The sequence below is a fragment of the Rhipicephalus microplus genome, unplaced genomic scaffold (assembly GCF_043290135.1).
Source record: "Rhipicephalus microplus isolate Deutch F79 unplaced genomic scaffold, USDA_Rmic scaffold_625, whole genome shotgun sequence".
NCBI classification, from domain to species: domain Eukaryota; kingdom Metazoa; phylum Arthropoda; class Arachnida; order Ixodida; family Ixodidae; genus Rhipicephalus; species Rhipicephalus microplus.
In genome coordinates, this window is record NW_027465183.1 from 22,501 (window position 1) to 35,000 (window position 12,500).

Sequence of the window (12,500 nt, forward strand, 5' to 3'; positions counted from 1 at the left end):
GTGTCAAAAAAGAGGTGCCTGAGAGAAACGCATGCGACTGCCGTGCTTTGCGGCATAGCACCGTGCGCAAAAACGGTGCGCATGCAAGAGGTGTCAGAGCTAGCGAACTTTTGCCACGAGCAACAGGTCACTAAAAGCCTATAGATGACGGTGTTGGAGGAAAAGAAAAATATCGAGAAAGCACTGCGGTGTGCCGTGCGTAGGGACGGGCGCGCGTGCCACATGCCGCCGAAATATGGGTGTCGGAGAAAACAGAGTGCCGCGCGTAACGAGGGGCGCGCGTGTTACAGAGAGATATGCCCAAACGCATGAAAGTGTACGCAGGTGTCCTAAGGCAGTTTTTTTTTTTTTTCCTCATTTTGATGTCGCCCCGGCTGACGTGGTTTTCGTTTTTCCGTGCCGCCCCGGCTGACGCGGTTTTCGTTTTTCCGTGCCGCCCCGGCTGACGCAGTTTTTGCGCCGCCCCGGCTGACGCGGTTTTCGCGCCGCCCCGGCTGACGCGGTTCCGACTTTGCACTTTTTGGCTCACCCCGGCTGGCGGCCCACTCACTCGATCGCCAGGTCTGTTTGCCCCGGTGGTTCCACCGCCAGGCTTAAGCGCGAACTTTTTTTGTTTGTTTTCTTTTGATTAAGCGCAAGCTTTTTTCTTTGTTTTCTTTTGATTAAGCGCGGGCTTTTTTCTTTGTTTTTTTTGCATTCGCCCCGGCAGACGCGGTTTTTGCGCCGCCCCGGCTGACGCGGTTTTTGCCGCCCCGGCTGACGCAGTTCGGACTTAGCACTTTTCGGCTGTGCCTGGCTGGCGGCCCACTCACTCGATCGCCATGTCTGTTTGCCACAGTTTTCCCGGTGGTGCCGCACCCGGGCTCGCCCCGGCTGACGCGGTTTCGTGCCGCCCCGGCAGACGCGGTTTTCGCGCCGCCCCGGCTGACGCGGTTTCGTGCCGCCCCGGCAGACGCGGTTTTTTGCCGCCCCGGCAGACGCGTTTTTTTTTTCTTTCGCCCCGGCTGACGCAGTTTTCGCGCCGCCCCGGCAGACGCGGTTTTCGCGCCGCCCCGGCAGACGCGGTTTTTTGCGCCGCCCCGGCTGACGCAGTTCGGACTTGGCACTTTTTGGCTGAGCCTGGCTGGCGGCCCACTCACTCGATCGCCATGTCTGTTTGCCACAGTTTTCCCGGTGGTGCCGCACCCGGGCTCGCCCCGGCTGACGCAGTTTTCGCGCCGCCCCGGCTGACGCGGTTTCGTGCCGCCCCGGCAGACGCGGTTTTTTGCGCCGCCCCGGCTGACGCGGTTTTTTGCCGCCCCGGCTGACGCAGTTCGGACTTGGCACTTTTCGGCTGTGCCTGGCTGGCGGCCCACTCACTCGATCGCCATGTCTGTTTGCCACAGTTTTCCCGGTGGTGCCGCACCCGGGCTCGCCCCGGCAGACGCGTTTTTTTTTTTTCTTTCGCCCCGGCTGACGCAGTTTTCGCGCCGCCCCGGCTGACGCGGTTTCGTGCCGCCCCGGCAGACGCGGTTTTTTGCGCCGCCCCGGCTGACGCGGTTTTTGCCGCCCCGGCTGACGCAGTTCGGACTTAGCACTTTTTGGCTGAGCCTGGCTGGTGGCCCACTCACTCGATCGCCATGTCTGTTAGCCACAGTTTTCCCGGTGGTGCCGCACCCGGGCTCGCCCCGGCTGACGCAGTTTTCGCGCCGCCCCGGCTGACGCGGTTTCGTGCCGCCCCGGCAGACGCGGTTTTCGCGCCGCCCCGGCTGACGCGGTTTTTGCCGCCCCGGCTGACGCAGTTCGGACTTAGCACTTTTCGGCTGTGCCTGGCTGGCGGCCCACTCACTCGATCGCCATGTCTGTTTGCCACAGTTTTCCCGGTGGTGCCGCACCCGGGCTCGCCCCGGCTGACGCAGTTTTCGCGCCGCCCCGGCTGACGCGGTTTCGTGCCGCCCCGGCAGACGCGGTTTTCGCGCCGCCCCGGCTGACGCGGTTTCGTGCCGCCCCGGCAGACGCGGTTTTTTGCCGCCCCAGCTGACGCAGTTCGGACTTAGCACTTTTTGGCTGAGCCTTGCTGGCGGCCCACTCACTCGATCGCCATGTCTGTTTGCCACAGTTTTCCCGGTGGTGCCGCACCCGGGCTCGCCCCGGCAGACGCGTTTTTTTTTTTCTTTCGCCCCGGCTGACGCAGTTTTCGCGCCGCCCCGGCAGACGCGGTTTTCGCGCCGCCCCGGCAGACGCGGTTTTTTGCGCCGCCCCGGCTGACGCGGTTTTTTGCCGCCCCGGCTGACGCAGTTCGGACTTGGCACTTTTTGGCTGAGCCTGGCTGGCGGCCCCACTCACTCGATCGCCATGTCTGTTTGCCACAGTTTTCCCGGTGGTGCCGCACCCGGGCTCGCCCCGGCTGACGCAGTTTTCGCGCCGCCCCGGCAGACGCGGTTTCGTGCCGCCCCGGCAGACGCGGTTTTTTGCGCCGCCCCGGCTGACGCGGTTTTTTGCCGCCCCGGCTGACACGGTTCGGACTTTGCACTTTTCGGCTGTGCCTGGCTGGCGGCCCACTCACTCGATCGCCATGTCTGTTTGCCACAGTTTTCCCGGTGGTGCCGCACCCGGGCTCGCCCCGGCAGACGCGTTTTTTTTTTTTTTTTCTTTCGCCCCGGCTGACGCAGTTTTCGCGCCGCCCCGGCTGACGCGGTTTCGTGCCGCCCCGGCAGACGCGGTTTTTTGCGCCGCCCCGGCTGACGTGGTTTTTGCCGCCCCGGCTGACGCAGTTCGGACTTTGCACTTTTTGGCTGAGCCTGGCTGGCGGCCCACTCACTCGATCGCCATGTCTGTTTGCCACAGTTTTCCCGGTGGTGCCGCACCCGGGCTCGCCCCGGCAGACGCGTTTTTTTTTTTTCCTTCGCCCCGGCAGACGTGGTTCCCCCCCCCCCCTCCGTCTTTCTTTTTGTTTTTTTTTTTCGCCGCGGCTGAAGTGGATTTTTCGGTGCCTCGACGCCCCGGTAGTCGCGGTTTTTCCGTTTCCGCACGGCCCCGGCTGACGCTGCTCGGTCACAGTCGCCTTTTGTGGTGATTGCAGACTTCTTGAGCGCGGGTGTTTTTTTTTTTTGTTGTTGTTGTTGTTTTATTACGCATTCGCTCCAGCAGACGCTGTTTAGACTTTTTGTTTCCTCTTTTATCCTGCGACGAGGTGACGAGGTTTATTCGGTGCCCCGCCGCCCCGGCTGAAGTGATTTTTCCTGTCCCGTGCCGCCCCGGCTGACGCGGTTGGGACTTCGCGTTTGTTCGGCCGCCACGGGTTTTGGCGCACTCGCTCGGTTGCTTGTTGTTGCCACTTGTTGCGAACCCAGGTTTCTTGAGCGAGCGCGGGCGTTTTTTCTTCCTTTCTTTCTTTGTTCTATGTGTTAGCGAATCGGCCTTTAATATCACACGAGGACTCACAACCAACAATTTTCAGTTTGAAGTGTAAAAAATCTGCAGGTGTTGACGTAACTGACTTGCCCCGTACCCTTGAGTACATCCATGAAGTTCTCGTAGTACTACTAAATCGCATTATTCCAAGTGGAGAAATTCCCATAAACTTGCAAACCTCTACACGAAAATCGGTGCGCGTGATAAAGTTGAAAATTATCGTCCGATATCAAATGTGCCTTCTATAACACAAATTCTAGGAAAAAAAAAAAAAAAAACACTTGTTCGCCGTTTTCTGCGCCGTGACTGGCAGCACTCCGGCGAAGCGAAACGGGGTCGATTCGAGCACGATATCGGCGTCTTTCGACGTGCTCGCCGGCGACCGTCGCACGAGTACGTCGCACGAGCGCGTCTGCCGGGGCGCCGTTTGCGAAGCCGACGCAAAAGTGGGAACCGCCGCTCGGATGATCGCCGCTTTCGGCAGAGTGAGTGTTGGCACTCCGGGGAAGCGAAACAGCGTGAATGCGCCCACGAAATCGGCGTATTTTGAAGTGCCCGCCGGCGACCGTCGCACGAGTACGGTAAACCGCGTCAGCCGGGGCGTAGTTCGGGACGCCGACGAAAAAGTGGGAAGCGCAACTCGGATCTTCGCCGTTTTTGCAGGAGTGAGTGGCGGCCCTCCTGCGAGACCAAGAAGCATCGATTCGTGCACGAATTCGGCGCCTTTCGACGTGATCGCCGGCGACCGTCGCTCGAGTAGGGCAAACCGCGTCTGCCGGGGCGGGCTTCGGGACGCCGATGCGAAAGTGGGAAACGCTGCTCGGATGTTCGCCGTTTTTGGCCGAGTGAGTGCTGGCACACGGGCGAAGCCAAACGGGGCCGATTACGGCACGATATCGGCGTCTTTCGACGTGCCCGCCGGCGACCGTCGCACGAGTACGGTAAACCGCGTCAGCCCGGGCGGAGTTCGGGACGCCGATGCGAAAGTGGAGAACGCCGCTCGGATCTTCGCCGTTTTTGGAGGAGTGAGTGGCGGCACTCCGGAGAAGCCAGGGAGCGCCAATTAGCGCACGATATCGGCGTCTTTCGACGCGCTCGCCGGCGACCGTCGCACGAGTAGGGCAAACCGCGTCTGCCGGGGCGGGGTTTACGACGCCGACGCAAAAGTGGGAACCGCCGCTCGGATGTTGGCCGTTTTTGGCAGAGTGAGTGCTGGCACTCCGGCGACGCGAAAGAGCGCGAATGCGCCCACGAAAGTGGCGTATTTGGACGTGCGTGACGGCGACCGCTGCAGGAGTACGAAAAACCACGTCAGCCGGGGCGAGCGACACACGGCGGTCTGGGTGCTTATCGCTGCTATTATAGGGGCACCCCGGCAGACGCAGAAAAAAAAAAAAAAATTTTCGACCTTCTTTTTTGCTGGTCGAGCTCGGGTAACCCAGGTCGCAATGGGAGCCGCGCACGAAAGCGGCGTCGCGAGACGCGTTCGCGGTCGCTAGTCGCACGAGCTCGGCAACCGCGTCAGCCGGCGCGGAGTTCGGGATGCCGACGGCTAAGTGGGTACCGCTGCTCGGATGTTCGCCGTTTTTGGCCGAGTGAGTGCTGGCACTCCGGTGAAGCCAAGGAGCGCCAATTCGTGCACGATATCGGCGTCTTTCGACGTGCCCGCCGGCCACCGCCGCACGAGTACGGCAAACCGCGTCTGCCGGGGCGGGGTTCGCGACGCGTACGCAATAGTGGGAACCGTCGCTCGGATGTTCGTCGTCTTTGGCCGAGCGAGTGCTGGCACTCCGGCGAAGCGAAACGGGGCCGATTCGGGCACGATATCGGCGTATTTCGACGTGCTCGCCGGCGACCGTCGCACGAGTACGGCAAAGCGCGTCTGCCGGGGCGAGGTTTGCGACGCCGACGAAAAAGTGGGAAGCGCCGCTCGGATCTTCGCCGTTTTTGCAGGAGTGAGTGGCGGCCCTCCTGCGAGACCAAGAAGCATCGACTCGCGCACGATATCGGTGTCTTTCGACGTGCCCGCCGGCCACCGCCGCACGAGTACGGCAAACCGCGTATGCCGGGGCGGGGTTGGCGACGCCGACGCAAAAGTGGGAACCGCCACTAGGATGTTCGCCGTTTTTGGCAGAGTGAGTGCTGGCACTCCGGCGAAGCGAAAGAGCGCGAATGCGCCCACGAAAGTGGCGTGTTTGGACGTGCTTGACGACGACCACCGCAGGAAAACGAAAAACCACGTCAGCCGGGGCGAGCGACCCATGGCGGTCTGGGTGCTTATCGCTGCTATTATAGGGGCACCCCGGCAGACGCAAAAAAAAAAAAAAAATTTTTTTCGACATTCTTTTTTGCTCGTCGACCTCGGGTGACCCAGGTCGCAGTGGGAGCCGCGCACGAAAGCGGCGTCGCGAGACGGCTTCGCGGTCGCTAGTCGCACGAGCTCGGCAACCGCGTCTGCCGGGGCGGAGTTCGGGACGCCGACGGCTAAGTGGGAACCGCCGCTCGGATGTTCGCCGTTTGTGGCCGAGTGAGTGCTGGCACTCCGGCGAAGCCAAACGGGGCCGATTCCGGCACGATATCGGCGTCTTTCTACGTGCTCGCCGGCGACCGTCGCACGAGTACGGCAAAGTGCGTCTGCCGGGGCGGGGTTTGCGACGCGTACGCAATAGTGAGAACCGTCGCTCGGATGTTCGTCGTCTTTCGCCGAGCCAGTGCTGGCAATCCGGCGAAGCCGAACGGAGCCGATTCGGGCACGATATCGGCGTCTTTCCACGTGCTCGCCGGCGACCGTCGCACGAGTACGGTAAACCGCGTCAGCCGGGGCGGAGTTCGGGACGCCGATGCGAAAGTGGGAAGCGCCGCTCGGATCTTCGCCGTTTTTGGAGGAGTCAGTGGCGGCACTCCGGTGAAGCCAAGGTGCGCCAATTCGCGCACGATATCGGCGTCTTTCGACGTGCCCGCCGGCCACCGTCGCACGAGTACGGCAAACCTCGTCTGCCGGGGCGGGGTTTGCGACGCCGACGCAAAAGTGGGAACCGCCGCTCGGATGTTCGCCGTTTTTGGCAGAGTGAGTGCTGGCACTCCGGCGAAGCGAAAGAGCGCGAATGCGCCCACGAAAGTGGCGTGTTTGGACGTGCTTGACGACGACCACCGCAGGAAAACGAAAAACCACGTCAGCCGGGGCGAGCGACCCATGGCGGTCTGGGTGCTTATCGCTGCTATTATAGGGGCACCCCGGCAGACGCAAAAAAAAAAAAAATTTTTTTCGACATTCTTTTTTGCTCGTCGACCTCGGGTGACCCAGGTCGCAGTGGGAGCCGCGCACGAAAGCGGCGTCGCGAGACGGCTTCGCGGTCGCTAGTCGCACGAGCTCGGCAACCGCGTCTGCCGGGGCGGAGTTCGGGACGCCGACGGCTAAGTGGGAACCGCCGCTCGGATGTTCGCCGTTTGTGGCCGAGTGAGTGCTGGCACTCCGGCGAAGCCAAACGGGGCCGATTCCGGCACGATATCGGCGTCTTTCTACGTGCTCGCCGGCGACCGTCGCACGAGTACGGCAAAGTGCGTCTGCCGGGGCGGGGTTTGCGACGCGTACGCAATAGTGAGAACCGTCGCTCGGATGTTCGTCGTCTTTCGCCGAGCCAGTGCTGGCACTCCGGCGAAGCCGAACGGAGCCGATTCGGGCACGATATCGGCGTCTTTCCACGTGCTCGCCGGCGACCGTCGCACGAGTACGGTAAACCGCGTCAGCCGGGGCGGAGTTCGGGACGCCGATGCGAAAGTGGGAAGCGCCGCTCGGATCTTCGCCGTTTTTGGAGGAGTCAGTGGCGGCACTCCGGTGAAGCCAAGGTGCGCCAATTCGCGCACGATATCGGCGTCTTTCGACGTGCCCGCCGGCCACCGTCGCACGAGTACGGCAAACCTCGTCTGCCGGGGCGGGGTTTGCGACGCCGACGCAAAAGTGGGAACCGCCGCTCGGATGTTCGCCGTTTTTGGCAGAGTGAGTGCTGGCACTCCGGCGAAGCGAAAGAGCGTGAATGCGCCCACGAAAGTAGCGTATTTGGACGTGCTTGACGGCGACCGCCGCAGGAGTACGAAAAACCACGTCAGCCGGGGCGAGCGACCCACGGCGGTCTGGGTGCTTATCGCTGCTATTATAGGGGCACCCCGGCAGACGCAGAAAGAAAAAAAAAAATGGGGACATGGCGTGCGTCACCGTGCGGCTTCGCAGCGTTGCCGAAGTCGCCGAGCCCTTCGACTGAGCCGAACGGCGGACAGGGAACGTTGGTCGGCCGTTCTAACCTGTCGGTGCCACGCCGAGACGTCGTTAAGGAAAACCGCGTCGTGGGCCTCTACGACGCCGTCGAGTCGTTGTACGTTTGGTGTCCAGCGTGTCGGCGGCGAGTAGCGGACACGTCGTTCACGACTTCGGTCTTTCGCAGTCGACGCGAACTTGCGGAGAGTCGTGGTGCCTCACGTTTTCGGCAGAAACCGCGGCGGAATTTTCCCGTGCGTGCGCGCACGACCTCGGTGCTGTGCCGTCAGCGTAGTGTTGCACAAACTCGTGGCCTACCCAAGGTGCGGTACGTTTGCGGCCGTATCCTCGGTGGGAATTTCGTGAGTAGGGTCGCAAATTCTACGACCTCGGCGGGTTTGAGAGCGACGTAGACTTGTGGCACGCTCAACATGCCACACGTTTCGGGGCACACCCGCGGTGAAATTTTCTCGAGTACGCTCGTATTAGGGCCCAAGGAGGTCTGGGTACTTATCGCTGCTATTATGTGGGGGTTCTCGTGAGCGGCGTACGCGAAAGCGACCGGGTGTCTGATATGCGGCGGGCTTCGGCCTCGTCAAGCGTGTCCTCGGGTCTGCTCCAGGGGAATCCACGGCAGTCGTCTGCAGCCTCATCCGCTTGATGCGTTAGGGGCTGGTTGTCGGACGGTGCCGTTTTACCACGATATCGAGGTGTGTTCCGTGTCGTCCTCGGGCGATTCAGATGCGAAAGCGCCGAAGACGCGGGCGTGACCCGTCGTCTGGCGGCTTTGCAGTCTCGGCTCCGTTGCTAGTTCCGGCCGGTCCACCGACAGTGCAGCGGGCTTGGGCAACCCGCACGGCGCGACCGAGTCGATGCAACGAAAAAGAGCGAGCATGAACGTGCTTCTTGCCGCACGGCTCCCACTCGTCTTTCGGGAAGGTTGTGCCGTAGCGAGCTCGAACGCCGTCATCTCGGAGTGCAAAATAAGCGTGTTGGGGCGCCTGAAGGTGGCCTCCGCCGCACACAGACTGCGTCCGGCCCGCCGAGGGCGAGGACGGACGCGCAGTCGAACGATTACCTGGTTGATCCTGCCAGTAATCATATGCTTGTCTCAAAGATTAAGCCATGCATGTCTAAGTACATGCCGAAATAAGGCGAAACCGCGAATGGCTCATTAAATCAGTTATGGTTCCTTAGATCGTTTCTTCCTACTTGGATAACTGTGGCAATTCTAGAGCTAATACATGCAGTGAGCCTGGAGCCCTTTGGGTAACGGGTGCTTTTATTAGACCAAGATCGATCGGGTTTCGGCCCGTATTGTGTGGTGACTCTGGATAACTTTGTGCTGATCGCATGGCCACGAGCCGGCGACGTTTCTTTCAAGTGTCTGCCTTATCAACTTTCGATGGTAGGTTACTTGCTTACCATGGTTGTTACGGGTAACGGAGAATCAGGGTTCGATTCCGGAGAGGGAGCCTGAGAAACGGCTACCACATCCAAGGAAGGCAGCAGGCGCGCAAATTACCCACTCCCGGCACGGGGAGGTAGTGACGAAAAATAACAATACGGGACTCTTTTGAGGCCCCGTAATTGAAATGAGTACACTCTAAATCCTTTAACGAGGATCAATTGGAGGGCAAGTCTGGTGCCAGCAGCCGCGGTAATTCCAGCTCCAATAGCGTATACTAAAGCTGCTGCGGTTAAAAAGCTCGTAGTTGGATCTCAGTTCCAGACGAGTAGTGCATCTACCCGATGCGACGGCTCGGACTGAACATCATGCCGGTTCTTTCTTGGTGCACTTCATTGTGTGCCTCGAGATGGCCGGTGCTTTTACTTTGAAAAAATTAGAGTGCTCAACGCAGGCGAGTCGCCTGAATAAACTTGCATGGAATAATAGAACAAGACCTCGTTTCTGTTCTGTTGGTTTTTGGAATACGAGGTAATGATTAAGAGGGACGGACGGGGGCATTCGTATTGCGGCGCTAGAGGTGAAATTCTTGGACCGTCGCAAGACGAACTACTGCGAAAGCATTTGCCAAGAATGTTTTCATTGATCAAGAACGAAAGTCAGAGGTTCGAAGGCGATCAGATACCGCCCTAGTTCTGACCATAAACGATGCCAACCAGCGATCCGCCTGAGTTACTCAAATGACTCGGCGGGCAGCTTCCGGGAAACCAAAGTATTTGGGTTCCGGGGGAAGTATGGTTGCAAAGCTGAAACTTAAAGGAATTGACGGAAGGGCACCACCAGGAGTGGAGCCTGCGGCTTAATTTGACTCAACACGGGAAAACTTACCCGGCCCGGACACTGGGAGGATTGACAGATTGAGAGCTCTTTCTTGATTCGGTGGATGGTGGTGCATGGCCGTTCTTAGTTGGTGGAGCGATTTGTCTGGTTAATTCCGATAACGAACGAGACTCTAGCCTATTAAATAGGTGCGGGGTTCCCAGCACCTTACAACCTTCTTAGAGGGACAAGCGGCTCCTAGCCGCACGAAACAGAGCAATAACAGGTCTGTGATGCCCTTAGATGTCCGGGGCCGCACGCGCGCTACACTGAAGGAAGCAGCGTGTCTTTATCCCTGTCTGAAAAGACTGGGTAACCCGTGGAACTTCTTTCGTGATTGGGATAGGGGCTTGCAATTGTTCCCCTTGAACGAGGAATTCCCAGTAAGCGCGAGTCATAAGCTCGCGTTGATTACGTCCCTGCCCTTTGTACACACCGCCCGTCGCTACTACCGATTGAATGATTTAGTGAGGTCTTCGGACCGATGTCCGGCGCGGCCTTTCGGTTGCGCCGGTCTGTTGGAAAGATGACCAAACTTGATCATTTAGAGGAAGTAAAAGTCGTAACAAGGTTTCCGTAGGTGAACCTGCGGAAGGATCATTAACGGATTGTGAAGGGTGAGCGCCTCAGCTGCGTCTGCGCCCGACACTTTCTGCCGCTGACCCCGTTTGGACGCGGGGTCGGCTTTTCCCCACGGGGCTGCCTGAATGTGGAGCGGCACCCCGTGACAAATTGTTGCGCCCAGCGGACGCCAACACCGCGACCTTGGACGGTCGGCCAGGTGGCGGACGCGGGTACAAACGGCGCAACGCACTCATAGGTCGGCTTTCGACCCGCCACTGCACCGTGGCTCGAAGCGCTCGAAATGCGCGACCCGACCGCTGCGGGACCGCCTAGTACTGTAAACAGGAGCGGCGGAGCGCGAACGGCGAGTCGTGGTTACGTCGGTAGAAGGCGAGGCTGCGCGTTCCCGAAACGCCAGCCGAGTGCCCTCCCGACCGTTCGAGCGTGCAAGAACGAGACCCGACAATCGCGCGGCGACTGCCAAGTACGAGAGGAACGGCACAAGCGTCGGCGGTCGGTCAAGGAACTGGCGATGTGACGGGTCCGCTGTGCACCAGTGCATACCGTCCCGCCGTCCGCGGCAAGCGCCTCCGCGTCCTCGGGTGACGGAGGCTGCCGGTCGGTTCTTGCAGGCGAGGGATCTCGCTGGCACCGGTTCGCGTTGACGCGCGGCCGGTCATGGCACGGCGATGCGACGGCCGAGGTGCGCAGTACTCGATGGAGGAACCGCACGCTCCGATGACCGTCCCGCCCTCCGCGGCGTATGCGTACCGACCGTAATGGTTGCAGCAGCGCCGGCCGGCTTTTGAATTCGCCACACGAAACACGGTGCGAGATCGCGGTTAGGGGAGCGTCGACGTTGCCAGGCGTTTTGCTTGCTGCCGAGGGAAAGGCGGCACGGCCACGTCGCGCTCGTCGCGATTAGCGGGTCTGCGCGCTTTGGGAAGGTGCCGCAACGACTTGCCGAAAGAGGAAGCACGGAAGAACGAGGGACTTGGACGTCCCGACAATTGAACGCACTTGCGGCCAGGCCCTTGCTGGCTTCGTTCTTCCGCCTCGAGTAGGCTCGTACGCGGCTCCGGCGCCGAAAGTGGTCCTTGGCACCGACTTCGGTGGACGTGGGAAGTGCCGCGCAAGTACGGCGCGCCTGGCTCCACCTGTTGGCTAAAGTAGGCAGCCGGATCGGCATTTTGGTGTGCGGTGGCAAACCGTGGATGCGAAAAAAGCTTGTGCGATTTCGTGGAACAAAAAGCGGGGGTCCCCCTTTTTATGCGGAGGAGACCGACCCGCCCGCCGTGGTGAACCGCGACGCCACGGTAAAAACGGGAGAGGCTTGTCGATGGGACCGTGCATCCCGCGCTCCACGGAGGCCGGGAGGCGGCCGCCCGAGGAAATGTGTAGCCGTCGAGGCCCGCATCTGCGTGCACTCTTATCCAAATGGGTGTACCGCAGGCATTTTCTGGTTAGGCGGGCCAATGAGAGCGAGCACACAACGATACCTACGGGTCCGGCTTGGAGAACCGGCTTCGACGCCTCCCGAGTATTTATAGAGGGGTGGACCACGAAAGCACTCGCAAGTAGCGGAAGCGAAACGCCGTCCGAAACACACCGTTTGCTCGATTTGCGGCAGCCGAAAAAGGCGCGGCAGAGTTTTGGAGTCCAAGCGTGCGCTGAAAAGCGCCCTTCTTGGCCACTGTTTGGCCGAGTGCCAGAAACGTTTGGTTTTGACTGTACGGAATTGAACAAACACTTTTTCACGACTCTAAGCGGTGGATCACTCGGTTCTCGGGTCGATGAAGAACGCAGCCAGCTGCGAGACTTGGTGTGAATTGCAGGACACACTGAGCACTGATTCTTTGAACGCACATTGCGGCCTTGGGTCTTCCCTTGGCTTCGTCTGTCTGAGGGTCGGATCACATATCAAGAGAGCCTTCGGCGCACAAGGGAACGTGAGCCGTCGACTCGTTTTGACCGCGTCGGCAACACGGACAGCACGCTGAACAC

General features: G+C 60.4%; 2 non-coding genes across 2 annotated transcripts; both read left to right on the forward strand.

The window, feature by feature from the left end:
- Nucleotides 1-8,720: 8,720 nt before the first annotated feature.
- Nucleotides 8,721-10,535, forward strand: LOC142795328 (small subunit ribosomal RNA). Its single transcript, XR_012892947.1, has one exon. It is a non-coding gene; the product is annotated as a small subunit ribosomal RNA (ribosomal RNA).
- A 1,719-nt stretch (nucleotides 10,536-12,254) lies between these two features.
- LOC142795327 (5.8S ribosomal RNA) lies at nucleotides 12,255-12,407 on the forward strand. Its single transcript, XR_012892946.1, has one exon. It is a non-coding gene; the product is annotated as a 5.8S ribosomal RNA (ribosomal RNA).
- The last annotated feature ends 93 nt before the right edge of the window (nucleotides 12,408-12,500 follow it).